Genomic DNA, 18,928 nt, shown 5'->3' on the forward strand with positions numbered 1-18,928 from the left:
AGTGAAGAAAATATAACAGACTCTTCCATTGCCTTATTTACATCATCAGAATCAAAATGGCAGTTGGAGATGAAGTACCAGTTGGCACAGATTCATGGTTACCAAGAAGTGTATCTCAGGACATGTCACATACGAACATTTACTCATGAGGTTCATATGACAACTTTGGATTACTGTCTCAACAAAACCCTCAGAAGACACAATATATCTATGATTGTATCCATATCAAAGTTCTCACATAGCAGGATGCAGTACACATGATTCCAGAAAGTTTGTTGCTACAAAAATCAGTGCCTGCATTCATTAATTCACTAAGTTATGGGTAAAACACAAACATTCTGAAATATAACAGTCAGTGTCTCTAAAAGGCAACAGGTACCTAAATCCATAATAAATGTTCAAGGGGGGATCAATTATACCTTGACAAAAAAAAATCTCTGTTGAAGAAGATAAATATCAGGCTTTATTTGTATGTCTTTCATTTCATTTCATGACAGGATCTCTAAGTTGGATTTGCATAATACCTGAGAGTATGTATAACTATGAAATAAAAGCAAAACATCTTGGTCAGTATTAAATAGAAGATTCTTCCTCTTCAAATCATTAACACACATCTGTTGAAGATGTTTTATGTGTGAAGTGTAATTTGAATCTCTAACAACCTATTTGAGCTCTTGTTGTTATTATATATACATATGAGGAATTTTTCCAAAGGTACAGTCAGATATCTGACTCCAAAGGAACTTTTTATAAGGTTTTTTTCTTTATTAAGAAAAATTTTATTCATTTTACATACCAACCCCAGATCCCCTTCTCATCTCTCCCCTGCTTCCCCTAGCACTCCTCCAAACTCACCCCCAATTTCCTTCTCCGAAAGGTAAGGCCTCCCACGGGGAGTCAGCAAAGCCTGTTACAATCAGTTGAGGTAGGTCCAACCCCCCGCCCCCCCACACACATCAAGGCTGTACTCACCCATAAGTGGATACTAGATGTAAAGCAAAGGATAATCAGCCTACAACCCACAGCTCCAGAGAAGCTAGCTAACAAGGAGGACCCAAAGAGGGACACATGGATTGCCCTGGGAAGGGGAAATAAAGGAGATATCCTGAGTAAACTGGAAGTGTGGGTCAATAGTGGGTAGGGGATGGGGGATGAGAACATAAGGGAATGGGACAGTCGAGCTGGAACAGGGACAGAGTTGAAGAGCAAGGAAAGACATATCTTGACAGAGACATCATGCAGATAGGGAGAAAGCTGTGCTAGGGAAGTTTCCAGGAATCCACAAGGATGACCCCAGCTTAGACTACTAGCAATAATGGAGAGCGTGCCTGAGCTGACCTACCCTGCTAATCATATTGATGAATACCCTAACTGTCATCATAGAGCTTTCATCCAGTAACTGATGGAAACAGATGCAGAGATCCACAGCCAAGTACCAGGCTGAGCTCCAAGAGTCCAGTCGAAGGAACTTTACTATCAACAATGAAATTCTTTCTTTTTCTTTTCTTTCGGTTTTTTTTTTTTTTTTTTTTTTTTGAGACAGGTTCTCTTTTTTTTAGCCCTGGCTGTCCTGGAACTCAATCAGTAGAACAGGATGGTCTCAAACTCAGAGATAACACAAGTAATATAGTCAAGAGTTTTCCTTTGATATATACTATCTAATTTACAAGGAAATAAAAGGCAGAGATAAAGACAATTCATGACAATGAATGAAGAGAGTTTCAAGTGATTTAAAGATAGGAAATATTTTTCATTTACTTAGATCACTTTCAATGAATTAAAACCATAATTTTCACAATAGACATTAAAACTGAGTTAAAATTGATGGTAAGCAATGGTCTTTAGAGACTCCCTAAAGCCATATGCCTCTTCAAACCTTACCATGCCTTTCTGAACATAGTGGTTTCTTAACCCTTTCAGGAACACTCATTCTGCAAGTCTTTATACCAGTTCATAGTGGAATACCTAAGCATCATTAATGTCTTGTGATTTATTCCTCCTTTTGTGCAGTTGATCCCATTCCAAGAGTACATAATTGAGAAATTTACTTAGGAAAGTTTCACAGAAAATGTTTGAATTTTGATCAATGTTATTCCCCTCTGGCTACAAGAAGAAAAAAGCAAATGAACAATAAAGACAGCTCAACAACAACACCCAGAAACTTACAATCTTTCAAGTTTCTGTTAAGCACATAAACAGAAATTATCTGCACAGTATAAGGCCCCCTATGGGTAAGTAGATAGCCAGGGCTCAGCCCTCAAGTCTGTCTGTTAACCATACAGGAAGCTATACATACAGAATAATAAAGGATGTTCATTCAACACAGTTAATTTCAAGATTTTCTGGAGCACTGTTTTATATTTTGGATATACATCCTGATAAAAACCAATCTGAAAGTATACCACTTTTAAAATCCTTTCAATGTTGCTATCCATGCAGGTGTATGAAAGAATTTAAGCATCATTAATAGTCTGCTTCCTAGATGAAAACAAAACTGCATTCCACACAGAGGAAGGCCTTTTTATAGAATTTGATCTACTGAGTGTAACAAGGAATTGGCACTTGCTTTCACGCTGAAGAGCCTTACTACATTTTGGGATTATTGTCAACTCTCTGGGCTACTGCTGCTTTGCTGACATCCCTTCTGTTTTCCAGGCAGGATAATTGAAACAAGTCCAGAGAAAAGGAAAGGACTGGTTCTTCGACAGTAATGAGGAGATTCAGTTGCAAAGAGGTCACCATGATTTCAGAATTGTCTACAGCTTTCCTCTCTACCAACCTTCTCATTCTATCCTGGACTGCTTTTTGCTTCTGCTATTGTTGAAATTTTCAGAGTAATTTCAACATTTAAAAAAGTATTAGTATGTTGAGACTGGAACCAGCTTCTGCCAGACTTATGACAAATATAAAAGTGACAATAACTGGTAACATCAACTACATATAAAACTGTTTCAGGAATACACATGTTCTCTTATTAATAAAGACCATTAGACCTAGATAAGGAGCCAGCCAAATTAAAAGACCTTGAGAAACTCTTCCCTGTGTTTTCTCATGTGAGCAGATTCATGTTATCCTGCAATCTAAGCACAGCTGAGTAAAATTTTTTCCATGAATAGATTATTATTTTCCATAGAAAGTCAATTATGGATTAAAGAAGATTTACCTAAAGGAGATGCTATCAAATCATGAAATACACCAAAGAAAAGCATACAAGTTACAAATAAATCTAGCAATGTAAGCATTCGCTTAAAAAAAAGACAATAAGAAAGAACCAGCTCATCTCAGCAACTGATGGAGGGCAGGACAGAAAAGGGAAGCAGGGCAATGGGGTCAGGCTGTACTTGAAAGCAGTCTGTGCCAAGCCATTTCCAGCAATCAGAGGACAAGAACGAGAGGCCTTGCCCTATGCTACAAGCTCTTGAGGCGGCCTAATAATGGCTATGAGGAGAAATTAATCATTAATTTCCCAAACACAACCACATAAATGGAAACTGAACCTATTATTGTCATCCTACAATCATCAAATATACATTATTAAAACATCAAAATAATGACACTGAGCTGAGAGATCTGTTAGACACCAAAAGCACTCAAGGCTTACTTTTAAGGAGTTATCTTCCAATAGAGTTTTAGCTTGATACTATTGAGCCGTCTCTTACTTATTCCCAAAATAGCCTATGCCAACATTAACTGCCCTAACTATTGAACAGAAATTGTGAAGACATACTCAGAAAAAGAAAAAAAACATATTGAATGGAAAACGAGAGTGTGTTTTTTCTTAAAATTTATGTAATATAAATTGGGTCAAATAATTCATTCAAAATATACTTCTTGTATTGTTGCTATTAATGATAATGCAATTGTGTTGTAGAACTTGATATTTTTAAGTTAGTAACAGAAAATAAAGAAACAAGCTTATAAACACAGCCAACTTAAAAGCAATGAAAATGACTAAAATAGTATTATGTAGATGAATAATGCCTAGAGAATGCACTTTTTATAAAATGTCTTCATCAGAATTCTCTAAATTGAGGTCAAGTAGACATGGTAAAGTTTATGACAAATATAAAGTGATTATATACAAATCCAAATTATTTTTTATTAGTATTTGACATAATGTTGGCAATGGAGTTCTGTACCTTGTGGGATACCATTAAAATACAATGATACATTAAAAGTTGATTTTTATTTTCTAATGTTGTAATATCATAAGCGCAATTGTAAACCACTTGCCCATTCTAACTTAGAATCAATATGAAAACTGCAGTATGGCATAAAAAATAAGATAAATTATTTTATTATTTCTGAATCAGGTCATCCAAAATAGAAATAGGAGTGGTGATGAATAAGAGCTCATATTTTCCCTTCCTGCCATTCAAAGGGCAGAAATAGTTCTGGTGGAGCCACAGAGGAAGACTGAGGAGACATTTTTAAAACTCCCCTTTCAGCACTTCCTTCCAATTTCAAATTTTAAACTTTTCTCTAAATGTGGACGTGCTTGGGTATAAAACAACTGGCTGTCTCAGAAGGACTTATGATTAGGATTTTATTGGAAAGTCTGTGTTTATGCGCATTTTCTGTTGCTGTTGTGACTGTTTCTCAACAGGCATATATCATCCTATTTAGAGTGCATATGGGCTAAAGAAAATGATAAGAGGATATAGTTTATACTTAATGAGTCAAGAAGTGATTATATGTCTCTAAATTTCATTAATATACAGATGGCTCAAAAACGGCAATCAGAAAAAGCTAATTTTAAAGTCTATTTTATTAGGTAATTTTAATGTTCTCTCTGGCATCTTATTCAGATTTTCATTCATTTTATATTTATACCAATTAATTTGACCATTAATAGAGATAAAATAAATGCTAGCCAAAATAAACAAACAAACAAACAAATATACAAACAAACAACTAAATGCTAGCCAACTTACTTTAAATATTTTCCTGGATATAATTAAAACTATATCTTAATTTAAAGTATTGAATTATTTTCATTATATTGATTTCCACTCTCATTATTTAAAATGGTAATGTTACAAAAAGGAAGAACACTGATAAATTTCCAAATTTTCCAATTTCCAAAAAATTTTGCAAGTTTTTTGTTCCTAACTTAAATTTAAACCACACACACACACACACACACACACACACACACACACACACACACACACAAATGCATGCTCATACATAACCTTAGATTACATACTCAGGACTCATAAAAAGTCAATGTTCTCAAATTACTCTATTGGACAATATAGATTTTAAAGTTAGCACATATGGACCTCATACAGAAAATCAGCACTGTGTTCACCGAGATGAATTCAGTGATTGAGAGTAGACAGCTGGCCCGGTGACTACAAGGGACTTCTTCTCATTTCAACATGCCTACCTAGCCACATGAAAATGGAAAATGCCCAGACCACACATTTCCCACATATGGGCAAATAAGAAGTTTAAACCTGATACCTTTATATTCAATACTATGTAAACCACTTCTTTAAAAAAAATATAACCCCTTACAATATGATATAGTTTTTAAAACATTGTTTAAATAAGATATTATTTGTCTTGTGGCATTGTGTCTTACATAATTATTGAAAGTTCAAAAATCCACTGAACACACACTGATATTTAATCTGCCATGGCTTGATTAAAATATGAATGTTTCTTTGTCATTCTTGATCTATTAAAATAATCACAAACAAACAAACAAACAAAAAAAAAAATTAGCCGGGCGGTGGTGGCGCACGCCTTTAATCCCAGCACTCGGGAGGCAGAGCCAGGCGGATCTCTGTGAGTTCGAGGCCAGCCTGGACTACCAAGTGAGTCCCAGGAAAGGCGCAAAGCTACACAGAGAAACCCTGTCTCGAAAAACAAAAACAAACAAACAAACAAACATAAAATAATCACAAATATATTCTGTATGTTGAACAAGTGCTTCTTTGAATTAGATTAAACTCATCAAAATAAATTTATTTTGAATACCACAGATGACCTAGAATGATGTCCTTGTTGAATATAGTCTGACTGGTAAGTAAACAAAGTAAAGATTTTATATAAAGGTTGTCAAATTATTAATTATATATGCTTAACCATTAAACAGGATTTAAAGCCGGGCAGTGGTGGCGCACGCCTTTAATCCCAGCACTCGGGAGGCAGAGCCAGGCGGATCTCTGTGAGTTCGAGGCCAGCCTGGGCTACCAAGTGAGTCCCAGGAAAAGGCGCAAAGCTACACAGAGAAACCCTGTCTCGAAAAACCAAAAAAAAAAAAAAAAAAAAAAAAAAACAGGATTTAAAAACCATAGTTTCTATTCAAATATGAAGAGGACAAAAAGAATTGGAAAAGATGGTAATTACCTTGGTTCAGTAATTTCTGAGGATGTTCTCCAAAAAATTTCTTTTATGTCTTATATTGTTATTTAAATATATGTGTGTGCATAATTATTTAAAAATATTATGAACAGCACCGGGTGTTGGTGGTACATGCCTTTAATCCTAGCACTCGGGAGGCATAGTCAGGCGGATCTCTGTGAGTTTGAGCCCAGTCTGGTCTACAGAGCGAGATCCAGGAAAGGGAAAAAGCTACACAGAGAAACCCTGTCTCGAAAAAAAATAAATAAATAAAAAATATTATGAACAACTAAATGATTCTAGTCAGAGAGGCAATGATCACTTAAAATATTTGATGGGAAAGCCATACCATTCTCAATTAAAAATCATTTTATTTTTAACTTGAAAAAATATCATTTATTTTTATATTTATCATATACAGAACATTCATGAGAATTATTTTGCTTTATGTCAAAGGAGAAGTTAAATGGGTAGACTTAAGTGAAAACAATATAGTGACATGAAGACTTTCTTTTGTTAAATTAGCTTAGATTTAAGGAAATTGAAAAACATTTGGAACCGGAGGGGAAGAAGCCAGTAAGATACTTGGACAAAGCAGGTGTGAAAACGAATTTCTTGGAATTCATTTTATAAATAGAATATAAAAAATAAAAAGAATTTTCTAAGACCCTCGTTCTTTGAGCCACAGAGTATTGAAAACTACAGTATTTAAAAAACTGTTAATAATGATCAAATTCTCCAAAGAATAGAATATCTAAAAACTGTATCCAAAAGATTGACGCAGTCTATGTATGATAATAGACCCTCATAAACCACCATGAAGGAAAACTGTCATTTTGAAAGAAACACTGAGATAATCAACTCTGCAAACTACTTTAGAACTCCATCTTTCATTCTATACACAAATTAAACTCCAATGATTAATATGATCAACACTAAAAAATGCTAAAAGTAAAAGTGTTTCTACTAGATTATATTAAAAATAACTTCAGTAGATAACACTGCAATATTTAAGTTATTAAAACTAAATAATAAAATATTATATAACTACTATAATTTTTAAATACCTTATTAATATGAAATACAGTTGCATATTTAAAAACTAAAATATGACTCTGGCTTTATTAAATATTATGCAGAGATCAGAGACAAATAGCATTATCTGTGGATGGGAACTGCTAGCTTCCTGCATATTTATTTATATTTATATCAAATAAAGAAACTAGACATTATCCAGTTGGAGTCTTGATGATTGCATAGTATATCTAAAATAAATCTAGTTAAAGTTTCCTTAAGCTTTGTTAACTTTTACTCCTCTGCTCCTATTAACTCCCAAGTTGATAAAAATACATTCCATATACTCATGGATAAATATAATCACTTTTGTAACAGCCAGACTCACCATTATAAGCAGATGGAAGATTAGTATACCTGTTTACTATGGGTAATAGTTTTAAAGTGGCATGAACTCTGTGCCCTGATTGTACAAGCAGAGAAAGCAGAAATTCACTCATCTACTTCTCGGAAGTTTTTGATCAATAGTAGTGATGACCCTATTCCCCCAAATGGTCAGCCTCTGAAACATACAAATAACATTATACATTATGCAGACTGGTGTGTGTACATACAGACACAATAACTACTAAAGAAAAAATTAAAGAAACCATGAATTTGAGAGAGTATTGAGGGGAAAGGCACATGGGAGACCTCGAAGGGAGGAAAGGTGTAATTAGATTTTAATATCAAACTAATAAACAACTAAAATATTCCAAACTATTATACAGATTCTTGAAATTCTGACAGTAATAATAAACCCCTTCCACACCGATTTCTGTTTAACCAAAAAATACCTTTGGAATATACTATTTGTTAAGAATATAAATGGGGTGAGTATAATTCTCAACCTCTCTGATGACAAGTTGTGAAGAGGAGAGGGGCAGATTGACAAGCAAGAACCATCTCTGTGGAAAATAAGACAGGACGTCCCAGCTGATGGGAAAATCCAGGCAGTGATCTCTTTCTCATGATCACCTTTGGGAAATGCAGAGCCTGAGACACACCATAGGAACCATCTTTCAATGTGAGGAATTCTGCAGGTGTTTATTACTGTGTAGGCTGATATTAGGTTGTATTTTCTAAGTTTTGTCCATGGATATGAATAAATTGGGGGTCTAATTTGGAAGTAAATGTTTCTGATAGCTAAAAAGATAAAGTCTGTGTCCTATTGGAATGACGCCTGTGGGTCTAAAATAAAGACAAACTTTATTTTAGGTGACTAAGTTAAGATGTGGAGCCTTGCCTACCATGTGCAAGGCCCTGGAATGCATCTGGACTTCCAGAACTGAAGAAAAAAAATCACCGATTCACCCTTCAAATCTCCTGTATCTGATGCCAACTGGAAACATGCTAGTATGTACAAACCTCACTGAGAGGATATGGTTCCACATTAACCATTGTTAAGTGTAAGAGGAGAGAGGTAGATGATAGATGGTAGGGAGATAGATGATAGATAGATAGATAGATAGATAGATAGATAGATAGATAGATAGAAAGATAAATGATAGACAGATAGACAGATAGATGATAGGCATGTGAAATGATAGACAGACAGATAGATGATAGGTATGTAGGTAGATGATAGTATGTAGGCAGGCAGGCAGAAAGACAGACAGATAGCAGACAGACTGATACTCTAGAAAACAAGAGAAAAATAAAAATAAATGCAATTACAGACAATGAGAAACTTTAAAACACTTAGTACTAAAAGGGATGTCTCCATTAAATCTCTTCCCTCAGGGCCCAGAGAATCCTGCAGAAGAGGAGGCAGAAAGTGTGTTAGATCCAGAAGTGGTGGAGGACATCAAGAAAACAGGGCATTGAAATCATTAGGATTGATGAACATAGGCACTCACAGAGACTGAGGCAGCATGCACAGGGGCTGCATGGTTTTGCATCAGGTGGGGTCCTAAGGCTGAAATGAGAAGTGCACACATGCTCTATCACGAACTCAGAAGTTATGGTCAACTGATATGTACTTGCAAAGGAAAATTTAGTTTTCTCCCAGGTAGTCTCACTGGTGAAAGAAACTAATCTTAAGGGTAGGCTGCATGCCTAGCAGTAAAGTGGCCACAGAACACGAACTCAGCAGCATCTTTGGATGGCCCTTCTCTCATAATGTCATGTCAAGGCTTTTAAATTTTTTCAATTTTATCTTTTTTAGTATTTAATTTAAATGTATTTGATTTGTGTATTTTTAATTTCATTTTTCAACCTACAGGTCCTTTGCATTTATATTATGGTTTCCAGTTTTGTGTTTTTATGTGAGAGTGAGAACTAGTTAGTCTCTGAATCTATATCTGTTTCTTGGGCCTGGCCTTGGGCTCTTTCCCTTCTGTTGTTTGTTTTGTCCTGTTCAGATGCGTTAGTTTTTGTTTGATTTTACTATATTTTATCTTAATATAATCCCTTACAAGCCTGTTTTTATTTTCTAATGTGAAACAGAACAGGGGTGGACCTGGATGCATGGGGAGGTAGAGAGGAATTGGGAGGAAAAGAAAGAGGAATGACCATTATAAGGAAATATAATATGAGAAAAAAATCTATTTTCAATAAAAGGAAAAAAAACGATGAGAGAAAAGAACTTGCTACTCAATATGTGATTGGTAAACAACACTCCTTTCAAAGTATATCAAGGACTGATGAGGTGAAGATAGGTAAGGCAATAGAATCCTACTTTCTCTAGCCAACTGGTGTAAATAGGCTTTTCCCCAGTACCTTGCCACTTCTGTAAGCGCTTATGAGAAATGAATCCCTGGTTCTGGGAATCATTGTATGATAATAGTGCAATCTTAGCAATCAGAACTGAGGGGTTGTGAGATCAGCACCACCTCATCAGCCTCTAATCTGTATGAGTTGAGGCAATGTCTTGAGAAGGACCTGCTCCATCATTACCTCTTGTTGGTTTCATCACATACCGATACAGATGGCTACACATTTTCCTGAGAGAAATGTTCAAATAATTTTGTACTTTGAAAATCAAGTCCAGATAATTTCAATCATGGCAGGCATATTCTTTCATCTATACAAGTAAACTAATCAATTATACTTCCAAGCCCTTTCAAAATTGCCCTTTCATGGCAATTTTCAATTTTACCATGTTTAAATAAATGTGGTTCAATGAAGATAATAGACCTCAAGCAACGTACTTATTTACAAAATTTTCCTCATGCTATTTCCCTAAATCACTCTGGAATTATCATTTGACCAAGAATATGAAAGCTTTATTCCCAAAGTCATTTTCTTACTCACTGATTAACTGCAAATCTTGTTGTATATCTGAATTTTATGACTATTGAGTGTTGCATATATCTGGAAGCACGACAAAGCTTGGATGTTAAAAAGCTCAGTGTAGGAAAGATGCAGTATTTAAACATGCTGAGTTAGTTATAAGAAATTCAGAGTGACCGTGACCTGTTTAGCATGCCCTGTGAGTATTCTCACAAATCTGCCCTTCCTCTTCATGATCTGAATGAAATTTTTCATTTAGGTACTGAGAGCCTTTCAGTCTAGAGTGACTCTCCACTTATCTCGTAACCCCTTGAACACAGAACAGTTTCACTGGGGTCCCTGATTAAAAATGGCAGAGAACACACAAACACTGAGAGTAAGGGCTCCTGAGGCTCAGCAAACACTGACAACAGGAATATTGGCGAGCATAAAAGAGAGTGGAAAAAGCTCCAAACGGGATTTTCCTCATTTATCACCTCACCTGCAACAAACACAAAACACTTGTCACAAATCCATCAGCATCACCATTTCAGGCTCTAGATGCTCTGTTGGGAAACCAGTTATGGAAGTCCAGAGCCCCCCCCCCCCAGTCTCTGATTCTCTGCCTGTCGGTCTCTGTGTTGATCATTATCCTTCCTGTAGAATTACCAGCCATAAACGGGACACCTATATCATAGCCCTGCCCCCCAAAGCTCAGGGACCATTGTGAAGGGGGGTGGGAGATGTCCAGAGGTAGTGGATGGTTATAAGAAAATGGTGTTTTCTGATCACATCAGGGCAGGTTGTGCGTATGAATCTTCATTTGTTGTGACACCATGAATAAGACCTGTACAAGCTCAAGCACGGCAAAACTCTCAGCTTGCAAAGGCTAAATAGGCATGAAGTCCTGTCTCTAAATGCGGAGCTGCTGGGGACTGGAAGATGCTGTGAGAGGGAGCCTCAGTTTTCTTTAAGGTACGACCCTTGGTAAATTAACTATGGTCCAGTCAAAAGCCACACATCCAAAAAATGAAATTGATAGCTTAAACAAAAACAGGCCACAAAGTTGGGTGATATGGAAGGAGAGCAGATCTGGGAGAAATCAGGGAAGGAAGGGTGAATATGATCAAAATACATAGCACAAATTCTCAAGAACTTCACAAAAAAGAAAAAAACAATCTCACATTTTGAGATATTCCAATGGTATTAATGTACTTCAACATGCAAAAGTATCAGAAGATTGTCTTTGTATGAATATATGTACTCTTTTGAAATATAAAAGACATCTTTATGCCAAAAAGAAATCATAGTTCATATTTTCAAAAACCAAAATGTTATAACATTTATAAAATGAGTCAAAGATTAAATGAGGGAATGAATATTCAAGGTAATGATATATTACACCTGAGATATTCTCATTTTAAACTTATTGTAATTTCCTAGGTATTTTAAATTCTGTGTAAATTGTAGACTCAAATGAGTTATAAGAAATAAAATGGATAGGTCCCATGTACCCTTTATCTAATTTCAATCAATGGTAATCACTTGAGAAACAGTAGTACAATATCAAATCAGGTCACTGATATTAATCCAGGACATTTATAGGATTTCAAGGACCCTTTTCATTTTTATAGACATAGGCACTTCCCTCGGTGCCCTCCCTTTGTAAGCCTTCACACCCACTAATCTTCCTTCCTTTTCCATGATTTGTCTTTTCATGTCTGATTTACAGATGGAACCAGACAGCATTCAACCTTGAGAGACTGGCTTTTACTCACTGCATGATTCTCTGGAGATTTATGGGGACTGTTGTGTGTGTCCCACCTGGAGCAGTTTTTTTCTAAGTGTCTCATAGTATGGATGTACAAGAGTTTGTTAAACCAACTGTCTAGCAGATGTCAGACAAAAATTTCCTATTGAGGGACATCTGCATCATTTCCAGTTTGAGGCCGCTGAAAAACATTGCTCTAAATATACAATTGGGTTTGTATGAATATAAGTCTAAAGGTTTAGAAGCTCATTGCCCAGAAGTACAACTACTGGATGATATAGAAGCTACATACTTTGCTGTGGGATGTTCTGTATGTCAAATATGTTGCTCTGATTGGTTAGTAAATAAAACACTGATTGGCCAGTAGCCAGGCAGGAAGGATAGGTGGGACAAGCAGAGAAGAGAATTCTGGGAAGTGGAAGGCTAAGAGAGAGAGACACTGCCAGCCACCGCAATGACAAGCAGCATGTGAAGATGCCGGTAAGCCACAAGTCACGTGGCAAGGTATAGATTTATAGAAATGGATTATTTTAAGATATAAGAACAGTTAGCAAGAAGCCTGCTACAGCCATACAGTTTTAAGCAATATAAGTCTCTGTGTTTACTTGGTTGGGTCTGAGTGGCTGTTGGACTGGAGGGTGAGAGATTTGTCCTGACCATGGGCCAGGCAGGAAAATTCTAGCTACAATACTTTGCTTTCTAAGAAACAAATTTACAATGGGCATAATTCTCCTTACATATTGTTAAATTCTAGTTGCTGTTTTTTAAAAAGATTCCTATGTCCCTCATTTTGATTAGATCCAGTTTGTGATTTTTCTGGTTTGGGACTCTGATTTTTATGACATGTGATTTGTAACATCCTACCCATCTTCTAGTTTGGCAAAATACTGCATAAAACTGTTTTTCAATTCTCTCTCAAACATTTGGCAGAAATTTCCAACAAAAATCACCTTCTTCACTAAAGTACTTCAGCTGACATTTCTGCTTTTCAGCAAAATAGTGGGACTGGAAGCGCAACCCTGAATCATTACATAGTTATTGGACTTGGACGCCTGTGCAAATTACTCATCATCTTAACAGTTTCTTCATCTTTCCAGGGAGAGAAATAACACTGTGAATGACAAAATGCAGTTCAGGAAACAAAAGTATGTCAAACATTTGAAGAATATGGGACCAGTATCTGCATGTAGATGACTAACTGTGACAATGTATTTCCTCAGTGATGAACAAGAAGAACTGGCAGCACATGTGACACACATGACTAGCCCACAACTTGTATAACATGGCATTGCTTTAACTATAGGAGAATCCATTCGTAACTCAAATGAGCCTAAGTAGACAGACTTGGTGTTTTGTGCCATGTGAAAACCTTTATATTAATACAGGTTATACATGCTTACTCTGAATTTTTTTAATTGTTGTGCTTTACAGGTCATGACCCCAAATATACAATGGTGACTCTCCTCTCTGAGAAACTTGTCCAACATAGGAAATACTGAAAACCATCATTATTATTGCATTCCAAAATGCATTTTATTTATCTTACAAACGATTTTAGAATCCCCTTCTCCTTTCTCTCTCCCTCCTTGGTACCCTCTTTCTCTCTCTCTTTCTTCCCTGCTCCCTTTTCCTTCTCTCCAAATATCACTGAAGAGTAATCAAAAGAGAATGGAGTAGCAACTCTGTTACACTTCTATCCTTGGACACCAAAAGTAAAGTGCATATGGCTACTAAAGACGCTTACAAGCCCCAGGCCAGGCCCAAAGTTTCCTTTTTTAACTCTAACCCAGTCTTCACAGGATGGCTTTCAAGTACAAATGCCTTTCTAACTTCAATGCCAACTTCAAGGTTTTGTTCATTCTTTACCAAAGCAAACTCTGTTACAAAATGGATGGCCGGAATAATTGTGCAGAAAGCTTACTGTTACCATGAGAAAAGGTGCCTCAAGGAGAAAAAAATTAACAATATCCAGGATGCAAAAACGGATTCGGGAAGAACCAGGGAACTTTGGCTTTTCTAATTGGATATTTAGAGAGTAGGGCCACTTGGGACCAGTGTAGCTAATTAATGGAACACTGGCAGGTCATTAAATGGCTTTCACAGTTTGAGCTCAATTAATATAATCTTGAACTAAATGTAGGATCCCCTTAACTTCCAGTGTGCATACTCTTCATAGTTTCCACTCTGGCAGAGTAAACAGTGGAAGGGCAGACGGCAAGAGGAAGTGTCAGAGTAAAAGATGGAAGCTACGTGTATTGATAAGTATTACAATTTATAACAGTGAATGCTAACTAGCAATTAGGTAGTGGTTTTACTACAACGATGGAGAACTGTCTTAACTGTAGTGTTGAAGGCTACAAGTGTTTTACATGGGTGTTTAAACATTTTTTTGTTGTCCTTAGATGGTACAACTAATATCATTAGCAAAATTTTTATAATTATCTTTCAAATGCTTCTTTATTTTCCTAATAAAATATTATATATCATATATTTGTTTTTCCTGTGACAAAAAGGATAAAATATATTCATTTCATCAGTGATTAAAACACTGGGTATGCAAACAAGGTCATTTAGGTTAATGGCAGCTAAACTCAGGGGAAGGATGAAGGGTGGCTTGCTGGGTTGTGTTCCCGCAGAGTGCTGGAGTATCAAGGACAATGTGGCTTTTGATTACAGTACCCTATGCTTCTAATACAGTCCTTGGAGAAACACACACATTTCACTTAGGGTTATTACAACAACATGATTTAAGGGGTCCTTCTTTTAAAATGTTTACTCAGTTTTACACAGAATTGAAATAACAAAAGATGTCAAGATCCTTATTCTAGTGCAGTTAATATTCTTATGAGACAGAGGCATTGAGTAAAAACTTGGTTCTGTGAGATCAAACCTCAGTTAGGTGCAGATAAGACACACAATGAAATAATGACAAAACTCTATTGAGAATTTGATGCCAGATTCAAAAGTTACTGAAAAATCCTTTCCTCTTTTGTACTCTACTAGAAAGACATACACACAATGTATGTTGCTTAATACCATTAGTGTTTATTATAAAGGCTAAACTTCTTTTTCCAGTAGAGCATCTTATCTTTGGGCTTGGCTATAAGGCCAAGAAAGGCAGTGCTAGGAGTCCAGCATAAAACTTCTCACAAGCTAGCCCAACTCTCTCCCAATGACATCTACTCCCACCTCACTTTTTAAATGTAACTATTAACATTTATGGGAGGGAATATTGCTGAGAAAAGCCTGAACTTCCATTTTCATTGTCTCTAAAACCAGTCATAGACAGTCTCCTTTGGCCCCTAAATTCCATGGATTAAAAAAAAAATTCAGAACAACCATAGTTGCATTTTTGGTGCCAAATCACATGTCTGAGCCAAACATTAATGGTATCTTGAGATGGAGGGATAAAGACACATCAGAGAAGATAAATTTTAAGATTTATTCAAAACAGAAGTTGAGCTACTAAAGGTTACTTATAATAGAATCACATATATATATATATAGATAGATAGATATATAGATATGTTCTCCAACAAATATAAATGAGCTAGTGTTAGAATCAGACTTCAGTAATTTTTACAGCAAGAGAACATTACTTTTGCTCCTAAAAGGAACATGAGTGATTGCCTCATCCATGGATTAATCTCAAGGTATATTTACATGAGACTCTGCATTAATATTTCCTACTAAATGGTGATAAATATATTCTCCTATTTATAATAGAATATACATCAGTCATAGTTTTTTAAATCACAGAGAACAGAGATTCATAAAGTAAAGTGAAGAAAATCCCCAAGAGTGGGGGGCTAAAAGGCAAGAATACCCACTCTCGAGTTTGACAGTTGCCATTCAATGGATAGGAATTCGCTCAGATTAGAATACATTTTTTGACCTCCCCTTCCAAACCAAAAAGTCTAGGAGGCCACTGTCTGTGTCCTCTACTGATTCAGGCCTGAGTGGGGCCAGCAGTCATTAAACTGTTGAAAAAAAGATAAAGTGATGTAAGAGAAATTATACTAATGAAAAAAGAAAATTTAAGTGTTACTTGGATTTGAAAACCAGTGAAATGATCATTCTCTGAGGGAGTATCTGTATTACCCACTAGCCAGGGCCATGATGACTCCATTTCTCCCAGAGCTGCCTTGCTGTCTTCCTGCAGTCACACAACTGGTCCTCCTCATAGCTCTCTAAATGATCTTGCATATGAAAGGCCTTGATGAGTTGCACTGTTCCTATCAAACTGATTCATTTACCTCTTTTCCAGTCTATGTCCCAGGGTTGAGGCAGCATGGCAGTATATCATGGGGGTACCATAGAGGCAGGCTGATCAAATGAATGTACTTGAAACACAGTTTTTCATTTCTCACATAACTAATCACAGAAATATTGGGAACTCTTATGTTTTAAATTAGCAACTTTGTTTTGTTCTTAACTAAATTTCTTCTGCGAGACATATAGGATTCATATGACTTAATGAAGGAATAAAGTGCTTGGTGCTCAGAATTAAAAGATCACATGATAGGATAAAGCACAGGGACAAATAGCCAAGTGAATGGAAACACATGAACTATGAACCAATAGCTGAGGAGCCCCCAACTGGATCAGGCCCTCCTATCCATTGAATTAGCTTATCTGTTTGGGAGGCCCCCAGGCAGTGGGACCGGGCCCTGTACTCAGTACATGAGTTGGCTGTTTGAAACCTGGGGCTTATACAGGGACACTTGGCTCGGCCTGGGAGGAGGGGACTGGACCTGCCTGGACTGAATCTACCAGGTTGAACTCAATCCTCGGGGGAGTCTTTGCCCTGGAGGAGATGGGAATGTGGGGTGGGCTGGGGGGAAGGCGGGGAGCGGGGAGAACAAGTGAATCCATGGCTGATATGTAAAATTAAATTAAATTGTAAAATAAAAAAAACTTTCAATCACCAAAAAAAAAAAAAAAAAAATCACATGATAAAATTTGTTCAAGGAAATACTTTAGAAGTCATCTCCTTCCCCTAAGCCTGGTAGTAAATCTTCCTCTTGTATGTTTTAAAGAAAAAAGATCACATATATACAACTCACTGTTATTAAAAGTTTGTAAGATATAAAATTATGAGAGTGCATTGTCTTAACCCACCTATGTTTAACATGGCAAAGGATGCCAGATTTTTTTCCTTTCAAAATACAAATTTCAATTAAATATTAGTCAGTTTCTAACTTTGCCAAACCATAGTAGACACTTCGTTCAATGTTTTTCTCATTACCAAATTATAACAGAAACAAAATTACTACCAATATATTAAAATATTTTAAATTATTCTGCCTTATAAAGCTCAAGAAAAAAACAAATCATAAAAACTTCAAGAAACAAGAAAACTTCCCTCAACTTCCTTGCATCTCTTGTTATACAATCAAAACCAGTTTATTGTACTAATACTACAAGTGTGTTTTAAAAAAGAAGAGAGGAAGGAGGATTGTAGGAGCCAGAGGGGTCAACAAAAAAAAACCATACAGGATCAACTAACTTGTGCTGATAGAGGCTCACAAAGACTGAACTGACAACCAGGGAGCCTGCATGGGAGTGACCTAGACCCTCTGCATGGATGTTTCAGTTGTGTAGCTTGGACCTTTTGTGGGTCTCCTAGCAGTGGGAGAAGGGGGCTGTTGTTTGCTTTAGGGACCCTTTCCTCCTACCAGATTGCCAAGTCCACCCTTAATAGGAGAGGAGGTGCCTAGTCTCACTGCAACTTGAGATACCTTAGCTGGTTGATATCCACAGGAGGTCTGCCCTTTTCTGAGGAGAAATAGAAGAGGAGGAGTGAATGGGGGTGGGGGGAGACTGGAAGGAGAGAGGGGAGGGGAAACTGTGGTCAGAATGTAAAAACAATAAATAAACAATAAATAAATAAATGAAATCTCACATCAATCAAAGATAGTTACATATATCATTACAATTTCAGGAATACCAACATTAAAACACTGACTCTCATAAGGGATTATGACATTTGGCCCAAGATTATTTTATAAAATGGTGTAATGCTTTATACATTAAGTGAAAATTTCAGAACCCTTTGACTTATAATTATTCATTTTTTCAATCATATATTCTAAAGAAACAGAGTTGTTTAAAATATTTTTTAAAAAAATCACAATATTTGGAAATGCCTTGGAACAATGTTAATTTTAGAAAAATAAAGGAAGACAAAAAATAACCACATTTGCTTCCATTAAGAGGAATAAGCAAGGTTAATATATTTAAAAATTTTTTAGCTATTTAAAAAATACACATGTACCTTATTTTATCTTTATTTTACTTTTGCATAATTACACAAGCCAGACTCCTTACTAAAGTATTAATAATAAGCAAACTCACTCAAAATTTACCTATTATAGCTTTAACTTGCAGTCATAACATCATTAATGAGGCACCCAAATGAAATAAATACCTGGTCTAAATATATATCACCTACTTACAGAAGCAACCAAACACTTGAAATATGTATTTTCATTACCAAGCAAAAGGACCTTGTTTAATTAACTTGAAATGCATCCA

Source organism: Peromyscus eremicus, chromosome 3 (genome assembly GCF_949786415.1).
Source record: "Peromyscus eremicus chromosome 3, PerEre_H2_v1, whole genome shotgun sequence".
Classification (NCBI taxonomy): domain Eukaryota; kingdom Metazoa; phylum Chordata; class Mammalia; order Rodentia; family Cricetidae; genus Peromyscus; species Peromyscus eremicus.